Genomic DNA, 16,198 nt, shown 5'->3' with positions numbered 1-16,198 from the left:
TTATCACCCCCTCTCTTATCACCCTTCCTTACCTCCCCTTCCTTATAACCCCTCCCTTATCACCCCTTCCTTCTCACCCCCCCCTTATCAGCCCTTCCTTATCACCCCCTTCCTTATCACCCCTCCTTATCCCCCCTTCCTTACCTCCCCTTCCTTATAACCCCTCCCTTATAACCCCTTCCTTCTCACCCCCCCTTATCAGCCCTTCCTTATCACCCCCTTCCTTGTCACTCCTACATATCACCCCCTTCCTTATCACCCCTCCGTATCACCAACTTCCTTATCAACCCTCTTTATCACCCCCTTCCTTATCACCTCTTCTTATCATCCCTCCTTATCACCCTTCCTATAACCCTTCCTTATCACCACTTCCTTATCACCCCCCCCTTATCACCCCCTTCCTTATCATCCCCCCTTATCGCCCCCTTCCTTATCACCCCCCCCCTTTATCACGCCTCCTTATCAAGCCCACCTTATCACCCTTCCTTATCACCCCTGCTTATTACCCCTTTCCTTATCCCCCTACTTATCACCACTGCTTCCCCTTCCTTATGCCCCCCATCCTTATCACCCCTACTTATCACCCCTCCTTATCACCCTTCCATATCACCCTTCCTTATCACCCCTCCTTATCACCCCCTTCAATTTTCACCCTTCCTTATCATCCCTCCTTATCACCCCTTCCTTATCATCCCTCCATATCACCCCTTCCTTATCACCCTTCCATATCACCCCTCTCCTTATCACCCTTCCTTATCACCCCTCCTTATCACCCCTTCCCTATCATCCCTCCTTATCACCCCTTCCTTATCACCCCTCCTTATCACCCCTTCCTATCACCCTTCCTTATCATCCCTCCTTATCAACCCTTCCTTATCATCCCTCCTTATCACCCCTTGCTTATCACCCTTCCATATCACCCCTCTCCTTATCACCCTTCCTTATCACCCCTCCTTATCACCCCTTCCCTATCACCCCTTCCTTATCACCCTTCCTTATCACCCCTCCTTATCACCCCTTCCTTATCACCCCTCAATATCACCCTTCCTTATCACCCCTCCTTATCACCCTTCCTTATCACCCCTTCCCTATCATCCCTCCTTATCACCCCTTCCCTATCACCCCTCCTTATCACCCCTTCCCTATCACCCCTCCTTATCACCCTTCCATATCACCCCTCCTTATCACCCCTCCGTATCACCCCTTCCTTATTACCCCTTCCTTATCACCCCTTCCTTATCACCCTTCCTCATCACCCCTTCCTTATCACCCCTGTCCTTCCAGGCGGCAGGGAAGATGGATGGAGTCCGGGGTGAGCAGATCTGCGGCGTCTATGGATGGGAAGGTGGGACGTGCGCGGACTGAGGAATCGCTCTCCTCCATGACAGCCGCCTATGGACGGAATGCGGTGCCATAAAACAGCGATCCTCCTATGACAGGCGATCACAGCGATCCTATGACAGGCGATCACAGCGATCCCCGGAGCCGACAAATGACAGATCAGCTCGCTCTAAGGATCCTCCCTCGGAGTGAGTCTACCTCTCCTGTGCAGGGGCTGTAAATTACCGCTGGCTGCCCTCCTCTCCTCTCTTCTCCTACCTCCGACTCCTCCAGCATCCCCCTCCCCCTCTTCTCTGCTCAGCACCAGCAAATGTCCTGACAGCCAAGCAGGCTGCAGGGAAAAGTTGGCCTCGTCTATCCCAGCAGATCAGTGACTGCAGATCCCAGGAGCCTTCCTTCTATGGACTGATCGCATGTACTCCGCTCCGTCCCTGCCAGCGCTATCTGTCACTGCTGTCATCTCATCCAACAAGTCCCAGGCTGACATCGCTTGCATGGATCGGATGGAGAAGTCCTGCCATCATTAGCACAAGTTTTGTCCCTTCTCCTGAGCTTTCACCTTGTCAAGGTAAGGTACCCCTGCACCCCCTGCACCCTGTGCTGCCTATGACCCCCTCCTCAATGGACCTTTACATTCAATGATTTTTTATTTTTGTATTGGATTGCACCAGATGAGCTGTGATGAGGATTGCTGTGTGTGGATGGTGCAGCCTGTTTTAGTGGGGGATCCTACCCTCCTGGAAGTGATCATGCAGCAGATAGGTTGTTTATGAGAGGAAGAAGTGAATGGGGACATTGCATCTGCTGCTGGAGAGTGCAGGGGAATTCAATGACAGGACTGGCTGGATCGATGTCAGTGTGGGCAGGCTGGATTCCCCTTCTACAACAGAGCAGGCTGGATTCCCCTTCTACAATAGAGCAGGTTGGAGCATCAGCACTGCACTCAACTGCTACTATTTGATCCTGTTTGTATTTATAGACTACACATGGTGACTGATCATCTGATTCCTTTGGAGATGATGACATTGTGACAGTGTGTAGCTGTTTTCATAAGAAAAGTTTTATATTTGGTAACTGTTTGCAAAACAACTTTATTCAACAGCAACTTAGCTACCTATAGGAAATGCTGCACATAATAGGCTACTATGGGGAAAGTGCAGCAACCTATAGACTAGAGCAACTGATCACTCATGGTTTAGTTTCTTCACGTCTGATAGTTTAATACAGGGGTGCCCAACCAGTGGCCCGCGGAGCTCTCTGATGTGGCCTGCGACCTCCTGCTCTGGAATAGAATAGAACAGTGGCGTCACTAGGGTTGGTGTCACCCGGTGCGGTAAAACATGGTGTCACCCCCCCTCTGTCTAGGCTGCCCAGCACCATGCAGGCAGCGCACGGGCACGGGGCGCACCCCAAACCAGCCCCTGTAAATGATAGTATAGGGCAGTATAGTGGCAGGTTAGGGTAGTATAGAGTGGTATAGTGGCAGGTTGGTGTAGTGGGGTGGTATAGGACAGGTTAAGGTGGTATAGGGCATGTTGGGGTGATATAGGGTAGTTTGGGGTGGTATAGGGCAAGTTAGGGTTGCATAGGGCAGAGTGGGGTGGTACAGGGCAAGTTAGGGTGGCACAGGGCAAGTTGGGGTGGCATGGGAAAGTTTGGGGTGGTACAGGGCAGGCTGGGGTGTTACAGGGCTGTTTGGGGGGTACAGGGCAGGCTGGGGTGGTATAGGGCTGTTTGGGGTGGTACAGGGCAGGTTGGGGTGGTACAGGGCAGGCTGGGGTGGTACAGGGCAGGCTGGGTGAACCAGGGCAGGCTGGGGTGGCACAGAGCAGGCTGGGGTGGTACAGGGCAGGCTGGGATTGCACAGGGCAGGCTGGGCATGTCAGCTAAAAAAAAAAAAACGGGATGGTGTCACCCCTCTAGCGGGTGTCACCCGGTGCAGACCGCACCCCCCGCACCCCCCTAGCAACGCCTCTGGAATAGAATACTGTTATTAAAGGTACGTTTATTACTAAAATCACAGTGTATATATGGGCATATGTGTTCTGCAGTGGTTACTGGGCTGCTTTCAACTGATCCGCAGGTGCAGAGCAGCGCACCTGCGGGGTACCTGCACTGAGCCATAGACTTCTATTACCTGTGAGTTTGGTGAGCTTTCTAAAAGTGCACTACACCTACAGGATATAATAGAAGTCTATGGCAAAGTGCAGCTAATCTACAGCAAAGCCACAGGTGAATCCGTGGTGCTGGTAAACAGAGCATCAGTGTGAAAGCAGCCTTGGGCCCCTTTCACACGGTCCGTCCGACCCGATCAGACCCTCTATTCACCTCTAAGGAGTGGCGCTTACCTCCAATCTGATCCGCTCAGTGAGTTCTATAGAGTGGACTGCCATCGACCTGCTGCGCTCATTGTGGCCCGCGATCGGTTACCAAGTGGCTTAAGTGGCCCCCGCTCTTGAAAAGGTTGGGCACCCCTGGTTTAATAGATCAATTTACACACTTTGCACTGTGTTGCTGCACTTTGTCTATGGCAAATGCCATTGATTACTGCAGTTTGCATGTTTTTGCTGCTGCACTTTTTGCCACCATGGCCAGCTTACTGCACTTTGCACAGTTTGTGCGCTTTATGCCACTTTCTCTTTGGCTAATATAAATGGCTTACTGCACTTTATGCCAGTTGTCTTTGGCTAATATAATGGCTTACTGCACTTTGCACAATGTTGTTGCACTTTATGCCACTTTCTCTTTGGCTAATATAAATGGCTTACTGCACTTTGCACAATGTTGTTGCACTTTATGCCAGTTGTCTTTGGCTAATATAAATGGCTTACTGCACTTTGCACAGTGTTGTTGCACTTTATGCCATTTTGTCTTTGGCTAATATCGTAGCTTATTGCACTTTGCACAGTGTTGTTGCACTTTATGCCAGTTGTTTTTGGCTAATATCGTGGCTTATTGCACTTTGCAGTGTTGTTGCACTTTATGCCACGTTATCTTTGGCTAATATCATGACTTACTGCACTTTGCACAGTGTTGTTGCACTTTATGCCACGTTATCTTTGGCTAATATCATGACTTACTGCACTTTGCACAGTGTTGTTGCGCTTAATGCCATTTTTTCTTTGGCTAATGTAATGGATTACTTAAATTTGCACAGTCATGTTGCACTTTATACCACCTTTTCTTTGGCTAATGCCAGGTGTTGCAGCAATTTTCATGGTCTGGTTGCACTTTATACCATTTTGTTTTTGGCTAACGCCAAGGGTTGCACAACATTGCACAGTCTTGTTGCACTTTATATTGCTTTGTCTTTGTGTTGCTGTACTTTGCATGATGTAGCACTATATACCACATTGACCTTTGCTAATGCCATCGGTTACTGCACCTTGCACAGTGTTGTTGCACTTTATACCATTTTGTTCTTGGCTAACGCCAAGGGTTGCACAACATTGCAGTCTTGTTGCACTTTAAATTGCTTTGTCTTTGTGTTGCAGCACTTTGCATGATGTAGTACCACATTGACCTTTGCTAATGCCATCGGTTACTGCACCTTGCACAGTGTTGTTGCACTTTATAGCACTTTATCTTTTGCTATCTGGTTACTGTCATTTTCATGGTGTTGTAAAACTTTATATCATTTTGTCCTTGGCTAACACCATACAGTAGGTTACTGCACTTTGCACAGTCTTGTCGCATCTTTATATTGTTTTGTCTTTGTGTTGCGGCACTTTGCATGATGTAACACTTTATACCACATTGACCTTTGCTAATGTCATGGGTTACTGCACAGTGTTGTTGCACTTTATACCACTTTGAGTGAGTGAGTGAGTGAGTGAGTGAGTGAGAAACTTGTAAAGCGCAACACATGCAAACTGAATCGCCTCTGGGCGCTGTATCCATTTCATGGGTAAGGAACCCCCTGACCTCAGAAGAGATGGGTTTTAATCCTTCTCCTGAAGGCCAAGTGGTCCGACTCCAGTCGGATGGTGGTTGGTAGTGCATTCCACAGGCGGGGTCCTTGGACTGCAAATCTTCGATCTCCTTTGGACTTGTATCTGGCTTTGGGTATCTGGAGTAGGTTTTGATTGGTGGATCGCAGAATGCGATTGGGGTTATGGGCTTTTATTTTATCGCATAGATATTGGGGGGCGTTGCCTTGAATACACTTGTGTATTAGGCAAAGTGCCTTGAAAGTGATTCTGTCTTTTACTGGCAACAAATGAAGGGATCTCAGTGAAGGTGAGATTGACTCCCATGGTTTTTTCCCAGTCACAAGTCGAGCGGCCGTATTTTGAACGACTTGCAGACGAGTGATTTGGTATTTGGGGAGTCCTAGATAGAGGGCATTTGCATAGTCGAGTCTGGAATTGATGATTGTTCCCACCTCGACTGCAATGTCCTCTTTCGGGATAAAGGGCGTGAGCCTGCGTAGTAGGCGCAGCATATGGTGGGATCCGCTGACTACTGACCCTATTTGTGCATCCATTGTCATGTAGGTATCGAAAATGACTCCGAGACTTTTGACTTTGGTGCTAGGGGTGATAGTTTTACCCAGAATGGCTGGGGGGTCCATGTTGACGCGGGGTGGTTTTTCCAGTTAGCGTGAAACAGGAGAAGTTCTGTTTTCGAACCGTTGAGTTTAAGATGTCTTTGGCTAATGCCATAGGTTACTGCACGTTGCATAGTCTTGTCACACTTTATACTGCTTTGTCTTTTTTGTTGCAGCACTTTGCATGATGTAGCACTTTATATCAAATTGTCCTTTGCTAATGCCATGGGTTACTGCACTTTGCACATGGTTGTTGCACTTTATACCACTTTGTATTTGGCTAATGCCATGGGTTATAGTCGTGTTGCACTTTATACTGCTTTTTTTGTGTTGCAGCACTTTGCATGATGTACAGTAGCACTTTTTACAGCATTGTCCTTTGCTAATGCCATGGGTTACTGCACTTTGAGCAGTCTTGGTGCACTTTATGCTATTTTGTCTTTGGCTAATGCCATTGGTTACTGACATTTTCATGGTGTTGTATCTCTTTACCATTTTTTCCCTGGCCAGGGGTTATCTGGACTTTGCACAGTTTTTTCACAGTTTAGACTGCTTTATCTTTGACTAATGCCATGAGTTACTCTCCTTTGCACAGTGTTGTTGCACTTTATACTGCTTTGTCCTTTGTTAATGCCATGGGTTACTGCACATTGAACACAGACATTACACTTTGCTCTACTATATTAAAAAAAAATTACATATTGATTATACAAAACTATGGATTACATGGTTAGGCTAGGTTTGATCTGACTTGTAGTGCAATAATTTAATGCAACTTGGATGTGGTTTGCATATTCTATTGGACCAAAATCATGCACCAAAGTAGCACCAGACTCTTTTTCAAAATCGCACTACAGTGATGTGAACAGGCAGTTTTTAGTCAGTTATAATTGGTGTTGTTCACATTTTCATACCGCCCGCCCCCCTCCCTTATTTAATTCAAAAATAAAAAACTCCACCCCCTGACCTAGAAACAGCAGCACTCTGGACTTGAGTGACCAATCACCAATCTGTCGCATAAAGTTGTAGCATAGACTGTTACTGGCCATTCTTTGTATTGTTTTAATCATTATCACAGGTTTTATATAACTGTATACACTTTACTAGCATGGCAGCTTGCAGTGAGGTGAATTTTGCTGTGAAACAGTTAAATGCCTGATGAAAAAAATTTTGTCCATTTTTCTTTCGCTGCTTGCTTCTACCATATATCACACATCATACATCAGCTTTCCTAAATTTAATATACTTTATACTGTTATTTACAGGGTGAAACTACAGTAACCTATAACAATTAGATATAAACTCTTATACGAACAATTCAGATTTGATGGGTTATGTGTTACTGCCCATGGCATAAGTTGGCCATAGACATTACTATCTGATCTTTCAATGAAGTAGTTGCTACAGAGATCATTTGGTGCCAAGAGAAGACAATAGATCAATAAAGAATTGTTTTAATGGAAAATGTACGATCAGTTCTGGCAGAAAACCCAATCGAATTCCGCCAAATCGATTTTGTTTGTCTTTTCAAATGAGCATTTTCAATTAATCATTTATAAGGATTGACTCATTTATCTTTATGTCTGAGTAGCATAAGCCATTGCATTTTACTTTGCTTTAAGATTTTTTTATGGAATTAGTCACTTCAGAAATGAAAATCAGGTTGATTGGCTTGTTGAAAATGATAGTGTCTTGGTATGTGACCAGTTTGATAAATGCAACCTCATTGGTCACTGTATTAGGTACTCATATCTACTATCTAGTAACAGGTTGAATTTTCATTGCATTGATTTAGAAAATAGTTATATTGTTCTTTAAGGATTTTGGTCACTGCTGATCTATCAATATACTACCATGACCAGCTTGAAGATGGATCCATGACCCTTCCTCCTGTACTTGAGACTCACCAGACCAGTCCACTTTTGTGTCTGTTTTGGTCTTCCTATGCCCATTTTAGACTCATTTCTTCTTCTCAGCTCATAATCATGGTCTTGAGGTTCAAGATACTGTGATTCTGTACTTGTCAAATATGCTGCAGAAATCTCCCTCCACCGAGTCTGGTTGCAACCATTTTAACTGTGGGCAGCTGAAGCTGCTGCCTGTTCACTTCCTGGATTTACACAGACACACAGAGGCACACCTCTAGCTCTGCAGCCCTGCAGCTCTATTTGGCCCTCTCTTTTGACTCACCCCCCCCCCCCCCCCCGGCAAATTCTCACGAGAGTCAGAGAGAGCTGTGCATGATGTCATAAATCTAGGCTTTTTACCAGACAAGAAACAGGAAGTGGGCTGTGTAAGGTATTTATTGGCTGAAAAAGAAATGTTTTACTATCCAAAGTTAAAACAACAAGGCCAGAAGATTTAATAGATGGAAAGTTGAAAAAATTACTGAAGGTCCGCTTTAAGCAGCAGTGTCTGGACCTGGTTCACCTGCTGGTGGCACTGTGCTCCCAGAGTGGAGGGTTGTGGTTCTGGTGTCCACCAGCGGGTGTCTCCCAGCAACCAGAAGATCCCAGTAATATGCTTCCATCTGAATCTGGCTGCTGGGATGGTATTTAGGTCCTCCCTGCTTTTCTCTGTTCTCCTTTTTAATACACTGTATAGTTTATTGCTAGTTATGATTTCTGTTTGTTTGGTCGTCTAGTTAGGTATTCTGTCACTGGGTTTTTGGTTCACTCATATCTTTATGTTTGCTGTGTGCTGGTGTTTGCATGGATTTTGGTTTACTGTATATAAATGTTACTTTAAATATACATGGTCTTGTATAAGTTGAATGTAGCTAAGCAGATTTGGCCATACTACTGCTGATTTCCTGACAAGCGATGGACTTCCTGTCAACTTTAACAAATCTGGTTGTTCCACTATATCTCTCACAAACAATGTGTGTTTGGAATAATTCCATTACATATTCTTTTCTGCACCTATGCATACCTCCTAATTTTTTTGAGATGGGACGAGGGACACCTATAAGCAAAAGTTTGAAGGCATAGGACATATGCCCTGCCATGCCCACTTAAAGGAGAATTATGAGGAGAAAAGAGGTTGGGACTTTAGATGAGGTGCGTGCGAGATAGTTGGTAAATAATGTGGATAAAACACATAAGTGAATCATATATATAGAGTCATATATCAATACATATAAAAGATAGTAATGTTGACGACTAGCACCGCCCAGGTCATAGTGCGGCTCCCCTCTTGTTGCGAATACTAGCGTGATGCTGGGAGGTACCTACAGCGCTGTATCCTGGCCTAGGCCAACAAGGCCCAGGCCCAGGGCAGCACTTTGCAGGGTGGCAGCACGGAAAGAGTCCCCGCCGGCTTGCACTACACTGTTAGTGTAATGGCAGTCTTATGGGGCGGACTGGGCTGAGAGGCAAATTAGTCTAGCGCCCCCATAAAGCGGCCGCAGTGCTTCTGGTATGCAGGCGGCCGGCATTCTGCAACTGTGCAGAAATTTCCCTTCACTTCCTACCCCATAGCCAAACAGGAAGTGAGAGGAAATCTATGCAAATTAAGGGAATTCATTGCCCCCCCAAACCGCCCTCAGAACTAGTGTCCCCACTCAATTTTTTTAGGGCGGGTCTTAAACAGAAAGGGCGTGACCTTGCCAGGAAGGGGTGTGTCAAAATTTAATTAGGGGGTGCGCGAGTTTAGTCAGGCCTAGGGCAGCACAAAACCTAAATACACCTCTGGGTACCTATTTCTACACTTCTTTGGGACATCTTGAACCACACCCTGGAATATGGTTACACCAGGTCTAATTAGGTATTCAAACTGGTTTCTGTTGTTATCTTTTTCTTTTTCACTCATTTTGACTTTGATGTTCACTAGTCCCCTAAGGGGCAACCTCAGCCTGGTTTCACATTTTTAACTCTTTATTTATTTTCCCCTTTTTTACTCTGGTTAAATGTTCACTCACATATTTGTACTTTACTGTCATGATCGGTCTGATCTATGAGTAGCATTCATACTCTTACTAAGTTACACTAGGTACATTCTTCCCATAGTATGCTTTTTCTTCTGGGATCTAACCAACAGTGACTATGTTATCCAGGCAATAGCCATGCTTTTATATTGATGCTGTACACATAAAACATTTTTTCTAGACTCCTTTTGGGATTGCTGATGTCACCAATGACTACACAACGGCACTCTGCATTTCTCGTGAGGTCCTCCCATATATGCCTTGGCGTGTACGGGCAGCACTCCCACAGTTCCCGATACAGACGTCCCCAAATGGCCCTCTTTCTACGTGTTTACCTTTAAGCTGATGTATGAGTATATTAGGAAAGGGTACTCTTTCATTTGCGTGGGCTGTTCTCTTCTTCCCCCTCCCTTTCCCCTATTGTTGTTAAAACCATTTGATTACAACGTTATTTATGTATACTTTTTATAGTTACGTACATTGCCCCTGCTCATGAGGTAGTATTATGTACTCCACAAAACACATCAAGCCTTCTAAGATGCAATCATTACAACCATGCATATCTACAGTTCGGGCCATATATATTTGGACACAGGCACAATTAAATTATTTTCAGGTATTTACCAAAACTTATTCACGCTATAATTATATAATGGAAATGAGCTGAAAGTGCACTCTCTCATGTTTAATTTAAAGCGGATCTCCACCCAAAATTTAACATGATTGCATAATTAATAATGCTCCAAAACTATGCAGAAACCGATATTTAAAAAATAATAATAATCACAGTACCATAAAACTAGATGGTCTTCCGGTCTGCCTTCCTCGGGTTTTTGCTCGGGTTTCTCTTAGTTTCCTGTCCCGCGCAGTGATTTCTGGGAGCTCGTTTCATAGCTCCGTTGATATCGTATTCTTCCCATGTTAGACAAAATATCGCGCGATTTCATGGCAACACACGCCAAAGCCGATGGTCCCCGTTGCTCGCGCGCATGCGCGAGATCTAGCGGTGGATGCTGGGACATCAGCATCCACCTGGAAAAGGAAGTGCCGTGCTGTGGGCTTATTCCCACAGTTAAAATGGTGCCTACACCGGAAGGGGGAATATAACGTATTATTTCACGCTGCAAAGCGGCGGAGCGGCCGGCGGAGACAGGACACATGAGTTGCAGAGGTTAAGGTAATTTAAGTTTTACATAGCCAATAAAAAAAAAAACGTATCTGGCGTGGGAGATCCGCTTTAAGGGTATGTACATCTCTTAAGAATAGCCATCCCCCTTTTTTAAGGGACCAATGTAATTAGACAATTGAATCAAAAGGTGTTTAATGGCAAAGTATGGGCTACTCCTTTGTTATTTTTTTGTTAAATAAGCAGGTTAAAGGTCTGGAGTTGATCCTTATGCTGCGTACACACGATCGGAAATTTAGACAAGAAAAGTCAGATGTGAGCTTTTGGTCGGAATTTCCACCAACAAAAGATTGAGAGCAGGTTCTCTATTTTTCCGACGGAAAATGTTTGTCTGTATGCAATTCCGATGCGCAAAAAAACATGCATTCTCAGAATCAAGCAGAAGAGCCAAACTGCCTATTAAACTTCATTGATCTCGGCTCATCGTACGTCTTGTACATCACCGCGTTCTTGACGGTCAGATTTTCCGACAAGATTTGTGTGACCGTTTGTTGCAACACACGTTTGAGCCAACATTCCATCAGAAAAAATCCACGGTTTTCTTGTCGGAATTTCTGATCGTGTGTACGCGGCATAAGTGTGATTTTTGCATATGAAAACTGTTGCTGTGAACCTGCATCATGCGTTGTAAGGAGCTGTCCATGCAAGTGAAACAGGCCATTGTCAGGCTTCAAAAATGAAACAAATCCATCAACGAGATGGCAGCAACATTAGGAGTGGCCAAATCAATAGTTTGGAACATTCTGAAGAAAGAAGAACGCACTGGTGATCTCAGCAACATAAAAAGGCCCTGAACATCCACGGAAGACAACAGTGGTGGATGATCACAGGGTCCTCTCTATAGTAAAGAAAACCCCATTCACAACATCCAGACAAGTGAAGGACACTCTCTAGGAGGTGGGCGTATCCTTGTCAAAGTCTCCAATCAAGAGAAGACTTCACTAGAGCAAATACAGACGGTTAACCACAAGGTGCATAAGTATGAAGAAAAGAAAAGCCAGATTAGACTTTGCCAAAAAAAACAAAAAACAGACCAGTTCTGGAAAAGCCTTTTTTTGGACGGAAGAAACTAAGATCAATCTGTACCAGAATGACGGCAAAAAGTGGGGCGAAGGCTTGGAACAGCTCATGATACAAAGCACACAGTGTCATCTGTAAAACATGGTTGAGGCTGTGTAATGGCATGGGAATGAATGGCTTCCAGTAGCACTGGGTCATTGGTGTTTGATGATGTGACAGGAGACAGAAGCAGTTGGATGAATTCTGCAGTGTTTAGAGATATACTGTCAGCCCAGATTCAGCCAAATGCAGCAAAGTTGATGGGACGGCACTTCACAGTACAGATGGACAATGATCCAAAACACACTGCAAAGCAGGAGCTTTTGAAGGACAAGAAGTGGAATATTCAACCATCTGATTTCAACCCAATGTAGCATTCATTTCACTTGCTGAAGGCAAAACTGAAGGCAGAAAGACCCACAAACAAAGAACAACTCAAAACAGCTACAGTTAGAACCTGGCAATGGATCAGAAAAGAGGAAACCCAGTCTTTGGTAATGCCCATGGGTTCCAGACTTCAGGCAGTCATTGCCAGTAAAGGATTCTCATCAAAATATTAAAAGTGAACATTTTATTTATGAATATATTGATTTGTCCAATTACATTTGAGCCCCTGAAAATGAAGGGACTGTGTATAAAAATGGTTGCAATTCCTAAAATTTGTACTTGATATTTATGTTCAACCCCTTGAAGAAAATCTGAAAATCTGCACTTCAAATTCATTTGGATTGTTTTGTTTTAATTTTATTCTGGAGGCATAAAGAGCCAAAAGTATGAAAATTGGGCCTGTGTCCAAATATATGGACCTAACTGTATGTTTGATATTTTATACATTACATTTTTGTTAATTATGAACTTTATTGTGTTGTTTTATAATCTTCCTACATTGTCAGCTCTTAATCCAAAATCCACATGTCATAGTGTGTTATGATCCTATTGAATCATTGAGGCAATATTTTTATCACGTGTAAGAATCACTGTAATTATGTATTTTTCTATATTCTGTTGATGAGGCTGTCCAATAAAATCTGCTCTCAACATTACTATCTTTTATATATTGATATATGATTCTACTATATATACATATGAGTCACTTTGGTGTTTTAATCCACATTATTTACCAACTGTCTCGCACGCACTTCATCTAAAGTCCCAGGGCCAGATTCTCAGCAGAGTTACGATGGTGTAACTCAGGAAACACCGTCGTATCTCTGTTTTTTGGCCCGGGTATCTATGCGAGTGATTCCTAGAATCATTTTCGCATAGATACGGCCAAGATCCGACAGGTGTAAGTGAGCTACACTGTCGGATCTTATATGTAATTCGCCGCCGGCCGCTAGGTAGCGTTTACGTTCAGGTCTCATTTGTTTATGCAAATGAGCCTGATGCGCCGATTCCCAAACGAATTTGCGTCGCGTAGCCGTCGCTTATGTCATTTGCGTAAGCGTAAGGTTACCCCTGCTATATGAGGGGTAACCTTACGCCAGTCCGCCGTATGCCATGTTAAGTATGGCATTCGGGTCCGAGTCGTCTTTTCCCGTCGGGTACGTCGTTTTCCTAAGTCGTTCTTGAATACGACTTACGTTAATGACGCACACGTAGGCGTCATTGACGTTTTCCGTCGAGAACTGGAGCATGTGCACTGGGCTATTTTAAGCCCGGCGCCTGCGCAGTTCGATCGGCACGGGGGCGCTCTTAATTTAATTACAAGCCGCCCCCTTTGAATTACGCGGGGGTACACCGGGCCTTTTACACTACGCCGCCGCAAACTACGGAGAAAGTGTTTGGGGAATACAGCACTTGCTCCTGTAAGTTGGGGCGGCGTAGTGTAAATAGGTTACGCGACGCCGCCGCAGTATCTTAGAGAATCTGGCCCCCAATCTAATTTTTTCTCTTGAATCCAATAGAGGTGGAGACACTGAGACTGATGCACTATGTGCTTCACTCAAATTCCCAAAAACCCAAATTAAACAAAAAAATAATAGTTAAACCCAAACATTTTACCACTGCTATTCCTTTATATTGGCGTTTGAAACTTACAAATTCAGCAATTTAGAAATTGGATGAAAGGTTTAGCACTGTGAAACAATTTTTGAAAAATAAATAGTGCATTTTATATACAACTATATAGATCTGCCCAAAACGAGGAAATAATTAGGAGAAAAGAAGGAGAGAGGGGCTTTGTTCCAAATCAGAGACATTCCCTCAAAATCAGGACAGTTGGGAGCTATGCTTATGTTAAACCTTGCAATGTAATGTGTGAAAATCCCAGGTCAATAGCTTCAAAGATGCTGCAACTGCCTTGATTAGTGCCAACAAAAATGTCCTCAATCAAAGTCTCTTATATCACACATCTTCCTTCTTTATGTGTTCCATTATCCTTGTACTTTGCTCATTCAAGACAAAGTAACAGGTTGCTACTGATACTTGTAGTTCTTGCATCCACCTGATGCAGCCTCAAGAAAAAAAAACGTGTAATTCTAGGTGGGTTTGACTTGGAGCTTACATAAAAAATATAACCTCCCCTTTTCTCCTTGTGACAGATTGGGAAGGCTACTAGTGCTGCATTATGAAAGGAAGGGGAGAAAAATACAAGATACCCTATACCTGAAAGTTGTGGGTATCTCACAAGGCTTTGTAGTGAGAACAGGTGGCGGGTAACATGGGTAAATATCAGCATTGCAGCTTTGCTTTAAACCACATCTGTACTAGTCCAGCCTTTCTCAACTCTTCCCTCCTCAGTGGAATCCCTAAAAAAAATCCCAGGTCTTAAGGAACCCCTGTTTAAACCAATTAGGGGGTTCAGTGAGAAAAATTCCCCTTTCATTGATGGTCAGTGGAAAAAAATTAACTCTCATATTGGTGGTCAGAATGCCACACCTATAGGCAGATAAAAAGATTTTTGGTGTCAAGCTGCTGGCTCTGTCAACTTGCATTGACTCTGGAACTATTCAGGCACCATCAAATGGGAGGTCAGTCAGCCATATCTCAAGGAACCACCAAAAACCTTTGATAGAACTGTAGGGCTCTACAGAACCCCAGTTTAGAATGGTTTCTCTGTAGTCCAGGAGTCTCCAAACTATGGCCCTCCAGTTGTTCATGAACTACAATTCCCATCATGCTTAGTTATAGCTGTAAATGTCAGTTTTGCAATGCCTCATGGAATGTGTAGTTTTGCAACAGCTGGAGGGCCATAGTTTGGAGATATCTGCGTCTAGTCCATGTCTACATGCTTAATGTATTACTTTGCAGCAATAAGATTTGACGTTTGGCAATTAGCATTAGTGAGTCTTAAATAAGTGGCTACAGCATGTATACCATCAGAGCATATGTAGCCATTAGCAAGTACTTTAGTTCCATTTTTTTTTTAATACTTTTTTATGCATTGTTCTCCTTTTTTAAGATAGATCTCTAAGTCTGGGGTTACTTTACCGTGATATACATACATAGACATTGATGTAAAGGACATTTATTATAATTGCTCTTTTTTTCTGCACTTAATATAATTACTTGTTTGATGATGCTTTTTTCCTGGCGTACACCAGCAATATACCATCTTCTCAGGGGAAATCATGAGAACAAAATCTATTCACTTCTTCACTTAGTAGAAATGCAAACCTGCCACTGTGTATATAGAGCTATAAGAATCCTATAATGTTGTCCCCTGAGAACCCTGGTTATGATGTCATTGATATGAACATGCTGTCTTTTTTTTATAATGAGAGACCTCTATGTCAGTATTTTTTGTCTAGTGAAAGTTGGGGGTAAGCAGGTTACCAGCCATGAAATTTACACACTGATGCTGTGACAATAATTACCTAGACATGTACACTTCACTAACATCCACATACATTATATTGCCAAACATATTGGGACACCCAGTTACCGCAATGCACCTCCTCCCCGCCAACCGAACCCCCAACCCCCCCCCCCCCAAATCAACGGAGAATGGCAACCGGATGGTTAGTTCAATTTTTTTTTCTTTTTTTTTTCTACTTTTTTAGCACTTTTTTCTTTTTATTTATTTGTAGCTTGTCGCTTACTTTTTTTTATTTTTGTATAATTTTCTTATTATTTTTCTTTTTTTTTACTTTTTAATTACTTTTTTATTTTATTAATTTAATTATTATTTCTTATT

At 43.5% G+C, this 16,198-nt stretch overlaps 1 protein-coding gene across 2 annotated transcripts in view; it reads left to right on the top strand.

The window, feature by feature from the left end:
• Positions 1 to 1,795: 1,795 nt before the first annotated feature.
• SYNDIG1 (synapse differentiation inducing 1) overlaps positions 1,796 to 16,198 on the top strand; it is a 443,483-nt gene continuing 429,080 nt past the window's right edge. For both annotated transcript variants that reach the window (XM_040350996.1, XM_040350997.1), the window contains exon 1: positions 1,796 to 1,909. The gene's annotated coding sequence lies outside the window, so the exon portion shown is untranslated. The remainder of the gene's footprint in view (positions 1,910 to 16,198) is intronic.

Source organism: Rana temporaria, chromosome 4, assembly GCF_905171775.1.
Source record: "Rana temporaria chromosome 4, aRanTem1.1, whole genome shotgun sequence".
Taxonomy (NCBI): domain Eukaryota; kingdom Metazoa; phylum Chordata; class Amphibia; order Anura; family Ranidae; genus Rana; species Rana temporaria.
The sequence above is the reverse complement of the archived record's forward strand: the minus strand, read 5'-3'. Positions and strand labels throughout refer to the sequence as shown.